The following is an 18,731-nucleotide window of genomic DNA, read 5'->3' on the forward strand; positions in this document are numbered from 1 at the left end:
TTCACAAAGAGCGAGTATGACCCAGGAGGCTACTGAAATAACTGTTTCAAGCTGTGGCGTTGCATTCAGCCTATACATGTGTTCCCTTTCTGTTTTGGTGAAGGTGGATTTATTACGAAACTTGCACTTAGCTGACGGTGTCCCTCCTCAGTGTGCACACAAACAAGGACCTTGGTGCATTGCTGACGCTGCATGGGGAACACCAGGACCCCATGTCAAGTGCCTTCCTAAGAACAATTCCTGTGACTGTGCCAACTGATGAGCCCTACTTCTTCTGCAGTGCGTCTTGATGGCAATCAGAACTTTTTCGCCGTTTTCACGAAACGTTCTATTTTCACTTGGGGTCAAAGTGTGGGGGTGGGGGGGGGAGCCTCTTCCTCTTTTTACTCTTGCAGTCTGGAAGCAGCTGGACCTACTGTTTCAGGTCGAAATGATACAGGCCTTCTCTTTTCCAGCGGTACTGGTCCACCACAAACGACACAATCAACTTTAACCCACTAGGATTTTGGTTCACTGAATGGCAAGCCATGTCTGTTTGTTGTCTAGATTTGTTTTGTTTGTTTTTCTAAAAATGTGACATTTTGACTTTATTGTAATTTTCTCCTTGGACAAAAACCCTCTTACCACCCACTCGTCTGGTTTGAAAGAGTTTTAATACAAAAAGCAGTTTATGTAACACTTGTGTGCTGTGCTTGTTTCTGTGCTGACAAAGCAAAGGTTTTACTGTTAATGCTGCTTTGAAATGAAACATTATTTGGAGCCAATTCATCCTTGAAGTCACTCTTGTTTCAAACACACAACTAGAGACTGATCAAATGTTGGTTTTCAGATGTCATGTGGTTATAGATGTGGTATGCCTTGACTAAAATAATCACAGGCTATTCACGTTCTCTGTTCATCATCCTATGCTAGCAATAGCATTCAGTTATCAGTATATAGGACTTGGTGAGTTATGAAGTAAATGAAATGACCATGGCGCAGGCAAATTAAAACTTCTCAGTGGATGTTTGGGTAGTGGGCAGGGTTTCCAGTGTTTGGGTAGTGGGCAGGGTTTCCAGTAAAATGTGTTTAGCTGCGGAGAGCTTTTTCCCCTCTTTCCCGCCGCCGCATGTTTTCTAGGTGGTGGTGTGTGGAGGACAGAGAGGGCTTTCTCTGTCTGGAGCCAAGTCTAATCAGCCATACATAGACAGGCGTTTGTAAGCCGTTCCTCAGACTGGCCAATGAGCTGCAGCCTGAAGTGTCCCCTAACCACACAGAGCCACGGTCAAATTGCCAAATTCAACCTATGGCCATGTTTGCACTATTGCTCTTTTTGGTAGAAAATGTGTTGCCGCTATCAGCAAACAATGTTAAGTACAACTCTAAAACAATCCCCATCCCCATATGTTTTAAATGTAAAAAAAAAAAAAAGGGGGAACAGTACTTGTAATTGCATTCTGCCTCAAATGTATATTGTTTGGGTGGAGTAATTTCTTACAGAGGTTCAATGTAGGCATTGTTTACACTCAGATTCAGATTAGTTGTTTTTTCCAGTGTTCAGCGATGGCTTGGTAGACACTCAGAATAATTCATATATGACGATGGAATATACAACAAAACAAGCTGATATGGCAAAATGGTGCTTTAGAAAAACATTACAATTTGAAGAGGCTCCGAAAGGCGGACCCAGAACACTATCCTACCAGGTACTTAACTGGGTTCACCTGGTTCAGCTTGCATCCTAGGTGCACCCCATCGCTCCAGTGGTTTCACTGATCGGTTCCCTCCTCTCTGGCTAAAGGTGACCTAATCAGTGCAATCCACTATTACTGGTGGTCCTTTATTACTCAATTTCGCTCCTCGAGGTCCGGTGTCTTGTGGGTTTTTGTTTCCCCCTGGTGGTTAATGAGCCACACCTCTGTATCTACCTGGAACAGAAAGCAGCACACCAGTCCTCGAGGACCGTAATTGAGTACCTAGGGTGGGTAAGTAGCCTAACGTTCTTATACCGAGTCCCTATTAGTTCACTAACTACGACCACGCCACAATGGATTGATGGTTTATGAGAAGGGGTTGATGGGATGAGGGGATGACTTGAATGGAAGTATGAGCAGGTGTCTCAAGGAACCCGGGGAATGAGGCTCTGGATGGGGGAAGTGCCTCGGCGATGGATGCTCTTCATGGTCTTCATGGCTCCATCTTATCCCCAGTGGTTCCTAAGCTGAGATGGAAGATGAAGGGGTTGGGTGGGAGGGATGAGTTTGGCCTCACACGAGAGTGAGAAAGGATCTTGGTTTGGGGCGTATATGTAGGTGGAGCGAATGATTGAATCCAGGTGGGACGAGGGATTGACTGATTGAATGATTGAATGAGTGTTTGGTTGTGGCATTTGCCTTGTTCCCGAACTTTATTTATATCATAACTTCATTTCTAAATCTATGGGTTGAGGTTCAGTGATTGAGCAAAAGGTTGTCAGCAGACAGGGATGCAAAATAGTCACATTTAGGTGACAGTCACCTTTTTCATACCAAAATAGGGCACATAATGTATGATTTTGTGTCTGCCCTGGTATCTGTCACCTTTTTCACTATCCATGACTTTGCATCCCTCGCAGACTAAAAGGGAATAACCTTAGCGTTTGGGTCTCAGATGCATGTTCTGTGGTGCCATAAATCGGTTGTAAAATATCTATAGGGTATATGTTACATTAAAAGTGGTTCGACTGTTATGAGCCAGTAAACCAGTGATATAGAGAAAGATTCTCCTGGCTCCAATTTATTTGATCAAGTGGTTTTCCTCAAGAATCAGTGTTTGCCTGTTCAGCACCTTTGCCCATTGAAAAAACAGGGTTTTACATACTGTACATGTATATAAAGAAAAGATAATGTGGGGGAGGGAGAGGGGGTGTTTTATTATTATTTGACCTTTATTTAACCAGGTCAAATCAATTGAGAACCAGTTCTCATTTACAATGAGATACTGTACAATGGAGCGGTGCTCTATTGACAACATGTCCTCCACATGTATTTTGTAATGTAGGTACAGTATACAAGAATGTTAAGTCTGTTAGCGGGATGGAGAGACAACAACAAAGGTTAAGGCATATTAATCTCTGTATCTTCCTCCTCACAAGAATTTCCATCATGAATGTCACATGGGGTGCCCGCCTGCAGGGCTTCAGTCATGTGACTTCTTGTGTGCATCAGCATGGTAGGGCTTCCTGGGTGAATCCAGTAACTGTCACATTGTGTCTAATGCATGATGACATGCTGTATACTGTATACAGTACCATATACATCATAACCCCCCTATATCTCTGCATCTAAAACAAATCAGTAATGCATTGCTGATGTAAGAGGCTATATAGGAATATGTCGGCCTCTCCCCTTTACCAGCACCAGTGGTTAATCTTGGTGACACCAAGCATATACTGTCAGCTTGGAATAAGGGTGTGAAGTGAATGAGATGCAAGGCAAGCCAATCTCTGATTACTCCATCCTCCGAAATCAGCAACATAATTATTTCTTCTTGCATGTATTTGGTCTGAACTGGATTGCGTATCACCTCATGAAAACAGCCACATCCCTAAATATGGTTAGTGAGAGAATATGGTTAGGGAGAGGCCCAATCCGGGCACTACACATGCAGCCTGCCTTCTTCCTGTGTTGTTGGTCAATGCTAATATTTGGAAATACGCACGTCTTAATTCCCATCATGCTGCCGAACTTCCTGTGGTTGCAAAAAAAATTGAGCAATTAGGATTTTGACCCACTCTGTAAAACAAACGAGATTACAATACTATTACATTACATGTTGCAATATTGGAGCAACTCTACTGCCATATCCTGAATTCCACTTCAGCCTGAGGCAGGACACGTACACCAATTACCCAAAGCCAATTGGTTGTTCAGCTTGTTATCTGCAACCCTTAACCTTTTAGCCATTTCGTTTTCAGCCATTTTGCCTCTCTGCATATAACTTGTAACACGCTAACATTAGCGCTTGAGGCGCTACCCTTATTGTGTTGTGCTTTTTTAGAGTGTGGGGGAAAGGAGGGGTGTGGATGAATGGGCCACTTCCTTACTTGCAGTGACTTCACCTCAGATCTGTAAGGTTGCAACAGTTCCTCTTAATGTAGAAATATGACTGTCAGGGTAGTGGCCTCACAGCCTGTCCTCCCCCAGGAACACATGACACAGGTCACGACCCCAGTCTCATCTCTTAAGAAGTTGAGTTATTCTTTGATCCTAGGCGAAACTACACACTACTACACACGTTAACAACAAAAATGAAAGTCAGAGTGAAGCGTTGTATCGTACAGGAGGAGAGAGAGGATCGGAAAAAGATGAATAGATTTCCTTTGTGTGGCCGTGGTGCATGCGATGGCTCTGTGTAATTTGGTTTGAGCCAAGAAGCCAGGAGGATCATATGACACTAACTTAGTTGTCACGGCTGGTTGTATATGAGATGTTTGGACAGACAGGCTGGTTGTATATGAGATGTTTGGACAGACAGGCTGGTTGTATATGAGATGTTTGGACAGACAGGCTGGTTGTATATGAGATGTTTGGACAGACAGGCTGGTTGTATATGAGATGTTTGGACAGACAGGCTGGTTGTATATGAGATGTTTGGACAGACAGACTGGTTGTATATGAGATGTTTGGACAGACAGGCTGGTTGTATATGAGATGTTTGGACAGACAGGCTGGTTGTATATGAGATGTTTGGACAGACAGACAGACAGACTGGTTGTATATGAGATGTTTGGACAGACAGGCTGGTTGTATATGAGATGTTTGGACAGACAGGCTGGTTGTATATGAGATGTTTGGACAGACAGGCTGGTTGTATATGAGATGTTTGGACAGACAGGCTGGTTGTATATGAGATGTTTGGACAGACAGGCTGGTTGTATATGAGATGTTTGGACAGACAGACAGGCTGGTTGTATATGAGATGTTTGGACAGACAGGCTGGTTGTATATGAGATGTTTGGACAGACAGGCTGGTTGTATATGAGATGTTTGGACAGACAGGCTGGTTGTATATGAGATGTTTGGACAGACAGACTGGTTGTATATGAGATGTTTGGACAGACAGACTGGTTGTATATGAGATGTTTGGACAGACAGGCTGGTTGTATATGAGATGTTTGGACAGACAGGCTGGTTGTATATGAGATGTTTGGACAGACAGGCTGGTTGTATATGAGATGTTTGGACAGACAGCCTCAGAAAGAAAGAGATCATCTCATCTCTTCTGGTTATGAAGGTCCTTCGCTCAAAACATCCAATTTTCAACCATTGCATTGCATCTCTTCCCACCCCTCCTCCTCCTCCTCCTCCTCTTTAAACATATCATTGCAGATTCCTGAAGAATTAAGCCTCTAGTATTGTTCTTAATTCTGACCCCAGACCGAGGACAGGGTTACCACATGACAAAATGTGGAAGTAACTTTTATCAGCTTATTTCCTGTATGCAAACCAAGCATAATTAGGGTTTTGCAATCGTCTAACTACAAAGGAAAGAGGATGTATCCTTATATGGGGGAAAAAACTGTGTTACTTCACATAGGCTAAGTCTAAGTTAGAAGGCATTTCTGAGGATTCAGGATTCAGGATTCTGACATGATGGTACTTCAGGCCCGGCTCCAGGATGAAGTGACTGAGAGGGGCAGTTGAAAAGTGTGAGGGGGCAATTTGAAAATGGCCATGCCAGTTTTTCCCTTGCCAAAATGTAGCCTAAATCTGGAGCACCATTCCACCCACTTCCTGACAAGTGGTTGATACCAATAGTTGCTTTGGGGCTTCTAGTTTCATATGATCCAAGCATCTTCACTTTAGCTTTAAAAATGAGCCCAATACAGCCTCTGAAAGACAGCAATGTCGCACCGCGAGGAGGGCAGAACATACAGGAGTCCCAACCCCCACCCCCGGCCGTGGCGCTGGGCCTGTGGTATTTCCATGGTTAGCATACAGTGGCACATTTAGCCACTTCTTCAGTCCCCTCACAATGACCCTAAAGGGCTTTTCCTATAGTGAGCATATGGAAGGATAAAGGTCAAGCAGGGTTGTGTGCTTGCTCATCACTTTCCTACTGTACTGTACCACACTGTGACCTTTAAGAGGAATCAACCAATGAATAGTTAGAGATGGCCACTGCTTTATTTTGTGATCACTGATATGACACAATTGAATTTACCCATGACAGTATAGGGAAAAAAGAGGCATAACAGGCATATTAAATGTTATGTTTTATGGAAAATTTGAACTGCAAAGAACTCAGTTTACAACAATAAATAATTAGCTTCTTCAGTAACACTTTATAATAACCATAATTAATAAATGGTAAATTGATAGTTAATTAATAATGTTTGCTAATTATTAGTAATGCTGTAATTTGCTCTTTTTGTTTGTGTACTGTAATATAATATAATATAATATGTTTATAGCCTATTGTATCATAGCTGATAAGAGACAATATATTACAGTTAACAGTTTATCGTTGCACACATTGTATATACAGTACACTAGTACTATATTACCAGTAGGCTAAGTAGCCTATTTGTTAATGACCAAATGATTTGTAAACCTCAGTCATTTTTAAAACATCTCAGATGGACCAGATTGTAACACTTTGTTAATGGTTAATAATTGGTTTGTAAACTATCTATAAACATTATTTGGATGGTTATATAAAGTTGCAAGTGATGCACTTATAAACATTATTTTGATAACCCAGTTAAAATGCTAGCCTATTTTATACGGTTATTTATTTTAACAGTGAAAAGTAGCTATATCCTACATTTCATGTTTAAAAAAATATGCTCCGAGTGTGGAATAAATAATCTAGAAAGATGGGTGGTATCTGATTTTTTTATGCTTCTTTTTCCAATGATTGATGTGAGGAACAGGAGAGATGTGCATCATGTCTGTCACTAGGGGGCAGGCATCACGCATGGTCGACTCTGACGAGAGAGATGGACAGAGTTTTCGCTTTCGTTTTCGTTCTAGCTAGTCAGTAAATTAAAGAAGTTTGAGATTCATCATCATAATCAGGACTATAGTTTATTTAATTGTCAACTCGATAACATACAAAATTACATTCGTGCTACATGTTAGGAGCAGCCAGAGACCGTTTAGTAGACTATGTCTGGAGCAACTGAGGAAATTTCAAACCAATGCTGTTTGTGAGTATGCTGCTTGTTAGCAGCCCAATGGACTTGTACCCACTGTTTAGCCAACACAAGTTACGCAACAGCTTTTGTTTGATTGTTTGCCAACGTGGAGACAATCACAGAAGTTTCATTACTGTAGCTACAGGAGAAACCACTAGATAGCGCTCGAACTACCAGGACGACATGCTCATTCATCTGACCATGCTGGATAGAAGAACGCACCAAAGCTCTCGCACGTGGACTGTACACGGTACACCGCCATATTCTTCTCCATCCTGGCCTCGGGGACCAAAGGGTTAACAGGCTCAGCAACAGATCAATACTAGTAAGGTAATGTTACTAGCTTTTTAGTTTTTGCTCACAGATTAAAGTGACCATCAATTTTGGTTCTCACTGGTCCCAAGCATTGGCCTGGTAAGGGTTGTGGCTATTGGTTTGGTTGAACCAGGCCCAGCTGTTGAACATTATAACCAGGGACATGCACAGATAGGCCCCAAGCACCTGCCCTTTTGAGCTCTGACTGATACTTCTGCCCTTTTTGCAGACGTTTGAGGCCGACATTAGCCTACTGTGTTTCAGAGACTGTAGAGCTGAGCAGAGTCATTTTTAAAGCTAGATTGAAGATACTACTGATATGTGATATCATTATGAAACTATGAGACCAAGGCATCCATTGGTACCAACTAGTAAGCATGTCATGCTAGCTTGTCGGGAAGGGGCTAAATAATGCTCTAAACTGGCTACATTTTGCTAATGGAAAAACTGGCATGACCATTTTCAAAGAGGTCCCTTGACTTCTCACCTCAAGATATTTGAATGAGAATGGGTTCCATTTGTATCCACAAGTCTCCCCTTTACAGACATTCAGTTTTTGCATCCAGTAGCCTATAAAGTTGTTATTTTCCCATATTCAATTTGAATATTTCTGCATAGTGGGGTCCCTAGAAAGTTTTGATTTACGTAGGCTATACATAAATTCAATGAGCCCAATTGTATTCATGTGATCTTAGGCATTTCATTGTAGTGATATACTGTATATATATATATATATATATATATATATATATATATATATATATATATATATATATATATATTTATATTTATATTTATATTTATATTTATTTATATATTTAATATAATAAAAATTGTGTAGGCCTAACAGCAAACCCAAAGAACTGATACAAGCACCAACTCTTTAATATTATTTATTTATTCGAAATTTGGTACAGCTGCACCGTTCGGTATGGTTTCGGGTATATATAATATACTGTACTGTATTCTGAGCATGCCAGTTGAGCAATTCTTTCCCTCAGAGTGTCCCTAGTATATCAATGTGACTTTTGATTCTCAGACTCCGTTCACTGCTGCTTATTTGAGTTTGCCTTCCCTTACAGAGGGAATAGCAAATGACCATTGAAGGTGCTGAGGTCATTATCGTTATCAAAAATCCATGTGTTTGCCCGGAGCCTCATGTACAACTGGTCTCCCACTTCAAGCTGTAGAGTCATGCTATTGGTTGCCGTCTCACTTCCATCTACATTGTTGTACGCCGTAGCCATGTGCACTCCATTCTTATACAGCGACAGCCCCATTGTTCTAGAAGATAAATTATGCCCTGAGAAGCTGAAGTAATAGACTCCTTTCACCGGAGCTGTGAAAATACCTGTGGAAGATCAACAGAGTTTTAGTCTTCAACAAAACCTCGGTTTCACTTAAAATGATCAAGTTTCTTAATTTTTGTGAATTATTATGATATCTTTCAATGTGGAAGCCAGTGAATCAATGTACCTGTGTGAGGGTTATAAGCCCCAGTGTTGGTGAATACATTCTTGTAGGTTAGTGTGATCTCAGTGTTGAAAGGTCCAATATTTCCAACATTACCAATAGATGCTCCAAATGCCACCCGCTTACCTGTTAAGGGATTATACAAAATACACATATCAACAAACATGGAGATGCCCTGGATATACACCAGTTACATTCCAATCAAACATATCTATAATACTGTATGATATTAATTTTACCCAAGGTTATCATAGTAAACTAAAACTAAGACAAAAATATGTTAAACAAACAGTAGTAACTAGAAAGAAAAACAATACTTTGTGAAAAGCCTGAAAAACCAAAGTCAAAGTCAAACTACACCACCATTATTGTTTGTATTACACAATACTTATATACCTTAAAAAAAATACCACACATACCAGAAATACTACAATTACAACTGAAACTAAATTAAAACAGAACTAAAACTAACTGAACTAACTAACATTTTTGAAAATCCCAAGCTATAATAACCCTGTTCTCACCTTGGATCTCTCCCCTCAGTTCCTCCAGCTGTCTTTCACTGTCTCTCACTCTGGCCTCCAGTTCTCTCAGGATAGTGATGAGTTCACACTGGCAGGTCTGCTGTTTGTCTGTTATGTAGCCTGTCCCAGCTGGCTGCTCCTCAGCAGTCCTGTTCTCTCTGTCCTGTCCTGCGTCTTCTTCCTGAGCCTCTGAGGCCACAGACAGGTAGCAGAGGGCTAAAGTCAGCAGAGCTACTGAGACCCTCATCTTTCAATCACTTCTGTTTGTCTTGATCTGCTCTCTCTGCTGTGCTTTATATGCACAACCCCAATGAGGAAATGTGCCTCCTCAAAAATAAAGCTATGGCAATAAAAGTTCAATGAGGAAATACTTTGTTTTTTTACACACATCTCTCTCCTAATGATAGGAGAGTAATAGTGTTATAAACCCAGTTAGTAATCTGTAAATTAGTATCAGCTTGCAGCAACAACAGTTTTCTTTTATTGTTGTTTTATCACCCTTGAGCTGTGGCCGTTCTTGGTTTCACCTGATGGTCTCAGTTGTGCCTTCAAGTTTTCTTATCTTAACAACATGGACAATCGCAGATGAGGAGAAACATCCAATGGCTCTCAGAGCAAAGATTTACGCTTTGAAACTTCTCTCACCTTAGGTCCGGACACTACCAGTAAAATCCTGCTGAAGCTCACTGTCCTCACTGTCCCACTTTAAAGGCCTCCTCAAAACGCACTTTTTCTCCTTGGCCTTCGCTGCCATGTAGGATGCTGATTTTATGACCCATGAGTTGCTTTTATGTTTTTATGCATCCTATTATTTTATACTTTTTATTTTGTTTTTATGCATTTTATTGATTTTTGCTTTTATATATTTTACGTAACGTCTTTTATTATGTTTATTCATTTAATTGATTTTATCTGATTTTATTGATTTATTGTTTTTAGCTGATTGCTCGTCAGTACTCTGTACAGCACTTTGGTCCTCCTCTGGTTATTTTAAAGCGCTTTATAAATAAAGTTGGATTGGATTGGATTGGATTGGATTGGAAGCTGATAGTAGGCTGCTGTGTTTGCTACAAAACACAAATATTATCTGATTATAATTTCATGGACCTTGGCATTTATTCTACCCCCACTTTGATGATGGCGGTTTACAATGAACTGAAGATAAGGCAGTATAAGAAACTAGAGCCCTGCATGGGCCTCAAATCTAGGTCCATTACGACCCGGGCCCTACATGTGTGGGACCGAGCCTGATGTGAGCCCTACTACGACTTGTCAGAATTTTGGCCTGAGCCCGGCCCCGGCCCCACCCCCCTCCCCCCGAACCATATGTGTTTGATCAATTTTGAATAGCCTAAGCCTATCAAATCAACACTATACAAAAAGTACATTAAAACACTGTGAACACCACAATGTGTCAGTTCAAACATTAAAGAACAAAAAAAGCAGGCAGGCCCGGGCCGACCCTAGCTAGTGATGTGAAAATTGGCCCTAGCCCGGCCCTAGGGTCGGCCCGGGCCCGGCTTTAGGGTCGGCCCTTTGGGCCTGTGACAGTTGGTGGGGTTCCATAGAGTGTGTCGGGGCATTTGGGAGTAGAGAAAATCCTGGAGTGATAGGAGAAAGATTTTGCGAATAGCGGTATTCCACATTGTGGGTCTGGTTTTCCCAGCAGCATTGCCTCGCTGCCTGCAGGAGGCAGATTTGTGGAGAAGTGTGGGTGAGTCACTCTGGTCTTGGGGAGAACAGTGAAGAAAAGCCCTCACATCCAGGGACTGAAATAGACTAAAATGCTCTGAGTCTGCCTCTTACACCGCACTGAGTGGGAGGACAGTAGGACACCACGGAGACACAGAGGTGCTCTCAGCTCCCTCACACACATCCCGTATCTTAACAGTTTTCACTCTATATTATTCATATGCTTCCCTCTGCCAAGGATACTCTATTGTTTGTGCAGGTGTGTCTATGTGTCTGTGCACATGTTGATCGCCCTCATGATTGTGTCTGTACAGTCTCTATTTCCTTAGGCGGGTGAGAAAAGTACATGTGTGAATAGGACTTGAGATGTCTGAAGGCATGGCATGCAAAATGTGATACTGGATTGCATTTCTCTTTCAGGGAAGAAGAGCCTGGGATCTGGGTGCTTACATCATCTGTCCACAAGAGGGCAGGCAGGTACAACAGACAGAGGAGAGTGGTGTATGTAGGCCCTATATACACAAGGAATATGTACAGTTTGAGTAATATGTATGGTTTAGGAAGACTGGATATTAACTATTTCAACGTATTTTTAAATTATAGATCCATGAATACATCACTATAATTAATTACAATGATGATGATAATAATTCTTCCAAATGTGGAGAAGTCCAAACCATGAGCACAAATAATAAAAGATAATGCATAATACAAGGTCATCGAACAATGACACAATAAATGGTGCAGAGTTTCATGTAAGCAGGTCTTTTTTTAAATGATAATTATCATTATTTGAATCATTTGAGATTGAGATTATAGTCATAATAGACCGTAGGTTCAAGACTGGTACATTCAGAGCCATTTGTTTCCATTTAAAACCAGCTAAAGTAAAGGATATATGATTTGATTAACCTTTTAGTGGCCAACAAATAATTCCTAATTTTTAATAGTTGTATTGTGTACCTTCAAACACTAGATGGTGGTCAATAGCCTCTTCCAGATCCATGGTTAATAAGATGAAACACAACTAGCATAGGAAATGCACTTACCGGTATATTATTTGTGTAATAGGTATTTATTATTCCAAACACTTATTTTTGCTCAGTTGAATAGTATCCACTGATTCTATGCCTATTTCTAGATCTGTCTCAATATCACATTATGTTGGTCCCTGTATTAATGGGAGTATAAATTAAGTTATCACTCGTTTATTGAAATAGTACCTGCAGTAAAAGTATTTATTTATTTATTTATTCATTTATTTTAGGCTACTACCAACCTGGGAACACAGACTCTATCAGTCTGACGACTGAGACAGACTCTGGGACAGACGTCTGATATTTCGGGGTCTCCGGTGTTCAGCGGATATGTCCGCATAAGACTCCCATCATTGTTTACAGTCCAACGATGTCTCATATGCAGCTATATATTATTATTATTAGCCAAAATGCCGTCTGGACCTAAAACACCTACAATCGATCAGCTCCAACTCCATTCAGTCAGTCAGGCGCACGGAAGCGGAAGTCTTGGGGCGGACACATACGCTTAACATCCGAAAACCCCGAAATATCGTCCGTCTGTCCCAGAGTGGGTGCCCAGATTGGGCTACTACAGTATACACAGCAAGTCATTCTTGTCCAGCAAATATTGTACATGTCCTCAAAAAGACTCATTTTGCATTCACAAGGGATAAACGTCCTAACCGTGCCTACTCTGTCTGAGACTGAGTCCCCTCTAGATTTGCTCTCTGACCTCCGGCTGCGAGGGAATGTTACGAGCAAGGATTGAGTGGATCAGATTTGGGTCTATATATCTGTAGTCATAAATATCCGCTGGCTTTATTCGGCTTACCTCACAGACGAGCATTCTTCTGTCGCTGGAGCCACCAGGAGCTGGCAGGCAGGCTCCCACAACGCTGCCTTTCATCTCATTTGTCAGTCATCTAAGAATAAAGTTGACATCAGAGGCGCGGCACTCAGAGATGTTTCTGGGCCTTGACTGTTATCTCTTTTGAGACTAGAAACATGGTGGGGCTGATTTTGTTTGTGTGTGTGTCCAGCTGTCCGGGGCTTTGCTCCCTGGACATGTGCAGTCAATCTGATACATTTATGGATATTATGCCCGGATATCTCTCTAAGTCACTCTGTTGGATCTCGCCATGAGGAGATCTCTCCTACAAACAAACACGGATATCCTCTGTAGCCCCACATGACCTGTATTGTGTCTGCACTTAGATGGAGATGTTCCTAGGCCAGATTCTTTGCGCAGGCTTATGAAAGAGGTGTGCTAACAAAAGAACGTGTCCCGTCTGCCATGTTGCAGGAGAGGTCGCTCCAAACATGTATCTGAAGGCAGCGTGCAGTGACATCCCCATACCCAGACAGAGAGGGGGGCACAGGCTGGAGCGCTGCCCCACTTCTCTCCACCAGAGGCAGGGGGCAGGAACCAGGGTACACCCCGCCGTCGGCTGCCTTCCAAGGGGCGTCGGAGTCAGCCGAGCCCGAGAGCAGAGGAGTTTGGAGGCGTTTCTCCATGTTCACAGCCACTTTCTCCAGGCATCTGCACAGCTTGGCGCCAACATGGTCTACAGGTAAGCTGCATTCTGTAAAGAGGGTTCTGTTCTGTTCTATCTCGTGTGCAGCATTGGAGCATCTAGATGACGCATTTCACATTAGTTTGACACTATTTGCACCCTTCTCTTGATAACGTATAATGAACTGCCTGCTATGTACACAGCTATTTATCACCTCGGGGCTAAGTGTGAATTTAGTGTGATCCTTATCAACCTCACAGTCTCAGCAGCGCATTATGTCAACACTTTACAATGTGTGTCCTTTCTAAACGGATTCTACTGACGGATTAAAGTTGAATTCTGCTCAGCGGGGTTCATATCCTGTTAAATACCTAATGCCCTGTTTGTTTCCTGATAGGGACCAGTCCTCCATATAGCACAGCAAGGCGCAGCTTTAATTCCCGTCTGTAATTAGACCTGAAGGGCACATGAGGCCACATCACACACACTGACTGCCACACGGACTTTTGGCGCTTCTCATTGCTGTGAAAAACACTGAGGAGTCGATTGAAGAACGAGCGCAGCGTCTGCGTGACTGTCATGCCAAGTCGGCGGCTGCAGAATGTGTTGTCTGCAGTAATAATAATCAGGTGTAACGTGAAATAGATTTGGAATTTTCCAGAATCACTGCTATCTCGTAAACACACATATTGCGTTTAAAAGTCGAGTGCTTTATCAGTGAGCAGCAGGAAGCGTCTGTAGCTGGAGTTGTAAATGATTTTCATCCAAAGTTTGTCCAATTATACCTTTCTCTCTCTCTCTCTCTCTCTCTCTCTCTCTCTCTCTCTCTCTCTCCCTCTCTCTCTCTCTCTCTCTCTCTCCCTCTCTCTCTCTTTCTCTCTCTCTCTCTCTCTCTCTCTCTCTCCCTCTCTCTCTCTTTCTCTCTCTCTCTCTCTCTCTCTCTCTCTCTGTCTGACTGTAGGCTATAATGAATAAGTTAAGGAATCCTCCGTCTATCTGCTATTAGCCCTGATCAATATTGTGTGTGTGTGTGTGTGTGTGTGTGTGTGTGTGTGTGTGTGTGTGTATGTGTGTGTGCGTGTGCGCGCGTGCGTGCGTGCGTGCATGTCTGTGCGAAGAATAACAAACAGCAGCAACAAGAACATTTCGATTATAACTTCACTGTGAATTAAGAGCAGCTGAATGCCATTTTCCATAATGAGGATCATTCGATTCATGATAATCATCTTCTATTATGACTTTGCTGAATTTGCGGGTGTATTTGTTGGCATAATAATCATTTTCTATTGCAGCCTGGGTCATTGTGACTGCATTCATATTTCATAACCTGACTAATAACATTAATGTGGTTTTGCATCTGCATGGCCCATAGCATTTTAAATTATTATTATTGTTATTATTTTTTGTAAACACACAAACTGCTGTACTTTTTTTGTGTGTGTGTGGGAAGGTGGGGGCATTTTGCCTTTACTTGATAGGACAGTAGGCAGACAGGAAAGGTGGGGAGAGAGGGGGGATGACATGCGGCAAAGGACCACGGGTCAGATTCGGACCCGGGTCGGCCGCGCGAAAGACTAAACCCTTTGTGGTTCATGCTCTACCAGGTGAGCCTGTTTCTGTCAATTTTTATGGTGAGTTGTCACAAATTCCATTCAGCTAACATCTGAATATAAAAGGATATGATTCCAAAGTGTGATAGCGGCCATTTATCCTGCAGCTGATGTTCTGCAGGTACGCATTTAATCAATAGTAAGTCTATAAACGGCGGTGTCTTACTGAGTGCTTCACCCTTAGAAATAAGTGGCTCTGCATGAATCGGCTTCCACCCGGCACCCCCTCTACATCCAATACCACCACTAAGATGCCATATGCCTACTGGGCAGGCACACAGTATAAGGTCACTAGGCATCTGTAGAGGCTGTCACAATAAACATGTCAGCGCTCCTCAATGTCACTACGTGTACAGTGGCTTCAAAGTAAGACGAGGACTTGGCAGAAGCTGAGATGGTTGCAATGAGGAGGATGAAGATGCTGCTGATGGAGGAAATTGTCATAATGGTGGTGGTGGAAATAATGACAAGAATGGGATTAATGGTAATGAGGTGGTGAGGATGATAATATTAGTAGATGACAAGCATGATGCATCATGTGGTTTGTGGTGATGACGTTGATGAAGATGATGAGCTGACACCGCCCTGCAGGGTTTGAAGGGAACTGTCAGCTCTCGCACTCAGTTGGGCTTCATCAGTATTTCGTAGGCTAGCGGGCCCGAGCGAATTTTGTAGCGCGTAAGAACCCAGCGCAACCACATTAGGTTCTGAGTAACCAAGCCATTGTTCCTCCTCTGGTGCTGTGCATGCAGTGCATCATAATGACTTGTGCCCAGTGCCCACAGGCTCATCTGGAAACATAAGGAATGACAATGGACTGGCGTGAGGATGAGGAGGAGAAAAGCCGTTCTAAATGGTGATTTAGTATGGAGGGTTAGCCATCACAGAGGAGGAAGAGAGCAGAGACAGTGGGGGGGGGGGGGGGGGGGGGGGGGGACATGACAGAAGAGACAGACAACAAGAGGAAACAAGCGTGTGCAGAGAAGAATGTGCAGGGGAGGGAAGAAATGGCCGGGTAGAGCGAGAGCGAGTGCCACAGACAGCTTGGAGAGGTTTCCCCCTTCATTATCCCTCATTTTCTCAACAGGGGGGCCGTGCTGATAAGGAAAACTAGCTATTAGATATTGAATTGCCTTTTGAATACTGGAATACAATTTTGAGCTTTCCGTCAAGCAGCCCACTGTGTGCAGGGCTGCAATTATGTGGCACGCTATCTCGTGTTACAGAGTCTGTTAGAGAAACCAAACCACTGTGCCCTGTGCAGTGTAACTGTACACAGTATTTAGGCAAAACATGGGCGATTCTTATCAAGTATTGTGTTGAGAGAATTCTGAACTGTGGAGAATTCATACGGATTTATGCGCCTCCCCGGTACAGTGTCATACTCACACAACTATTTCAACATCTGCGTACTTAGCCTACTATCTTAGCAACAATGTTCCAGAACTCAATTATAGATTCTTACTGGAGCAATTAAGGCAAAGTAGTTGGCCTCAGGGTAATAGTGTTACTGCCCACTGGGGATTCAGCCGAGACTGTATCAGCTCTATAGTTGACTGACACACTTTGAAATGGGATCGACAGGGAGGAGTTCTAGCCTTGGAGGAGCTGATGACATTATAGAAGGTCCTCCGACTGCGCAGTAGCTCTCTCACTCTCTCTCTCTCTCTCTCTCTCTCTCTCTCTCTCTCTCTCCCTCCCTCTCTCTCTCTCTCCCTCTCTCTCTCTCTCTCTCTCTCTCTCTCTCTCTCTCTCTCCTCTCTCTCTCTCTCTCTCTCTCGTGTCACAAAACAACACGATCAAACTGAAGCAGGGCTTGCTGCCAGGCAGCCGGCTGCAGCACAGAGGCCGCTGCAGAAACAGCTGCGCACCAGATAGAACACTGGTTTGTGGGTGTCCTGGTGGATCTGTGGTCTAAGGCGCATAGTTACATAAATGTGACAATTGTTGCTTCAATTCTGGCCCAAGTCCTTTGTTGCATCTACTTGTAATGAAGGCAAAATGTGATAATGATGATAATAATAATAATAATAATAATAATAATTATTATTATTATTATTATTATTATTATTATTATTATTATTATTATTATTATTATTATAAAAAGCTCAACCTGGGGTAAGCACCATCCAGGCCAGGGGTCACATAATGCCTTTTTGTGAGAGGATTTATGGAACCTGAATAAAATAGATCGCATTTACTATGTTTTCAATTGTTCTGATACCTTTGCCTTTATTACTATTTATTAGTTATTCTTTTGAATTAATCAGGTAAAATAGCTTGAAAAGATAAAATAAAAATCCTGTGTTTGTGCAGAATCAAGGCTTGGCGAGTAGATATTGTATTTTCCGGGGTCATGCTCCCAAAACAGTGGAGAAGCTTCCTGTGACTTACTACATATACGGTAATTACATGCATTTGAAGTGACAATAAAATGGCACAAGGTCGCCTCAAACACTTTGCATGCCGTCACATGGTATGCAGCACGACATGCAGACGTGGAGACATCTGACCGGCAGATCCAGCTGTTAACCTGACCCACCACCACCACCACCACCACCACCTCTCCCCTCCCCTTTCCCTACAACTACTCGCCCATAAAGCGCCATCAGCATCCAAAATGATGGCGGGCCTGCAGTGCAGAATCGACTACTACAACTGTCTACCGTTATCAGATGCAGTCAGAAAGATATAAATAAGACTGCGGTTGCCTCGAGGCCTGTGGATGTTCAATGAACCATGAAATCCTGCATTGTCACATTACTGTTCTGTGGGGGAGGACAGCAGCAACGCAGCGTTGCCTGAGCGCTGCCTGAGCGCTGCCTGCTTCATGCTGTATTTGACTGTACCACTATAATACTACAGGTCTCTGCTTAGCCTCTGAGCTACTGGGGTCAGGGTGGGTCTCTTCCTGCTGCTTCTGGATTATATAGCCCACAATCTTTTCTGATTTGGAGTGCTATTAAAATAAGCTTTGTTTGTCCAGGAGGTCATAAGATGTGAGCAAATACTTACTGCACCATTGCAAATGTAATTGCTGTGTAAAGAGGGCAAACAGTGGGAAGGGGGTAGGGGGAGGGGAGGGGGGGGGGGGTAAAATGCCTAGAAGTAGTCCACAGTGCAATGAAGCAGGCCAGTGACGTTACGTGATGTTTAACACCCATGTAGGTTACTGTAATCAACCATATGATGCCACCTTAACACCCTGCCTGGGGCTTTTTTTTTTCATTAAGTAAATAAACACACACACACACACACACACACACACACACACACACACACACACACACACACACACACACACACCAACTCCGGCTCAGCTCTCTCTCTCTCTCTCTCTCTCTCTCTCTCTCTCTCACTCTCTCTCTTTCTCTCTCTCTCTGTCTCTCTCTCTCTCTCTCTCTGTCTCTCTCTCTCTCTCTCTC

This window comes from Poromitra crassiceps (genome assembly GCF_964638095.1).
Source record: "Poromitra crassiceps genome assembly, chromosome: 23".
Classification (NCBI taxonomy): Eukaryota; Metazoa; Chordata; class Actinopteri; order Beryciformes; family Melamphaidae; genus Poromitra; species Poromitra crassiceps.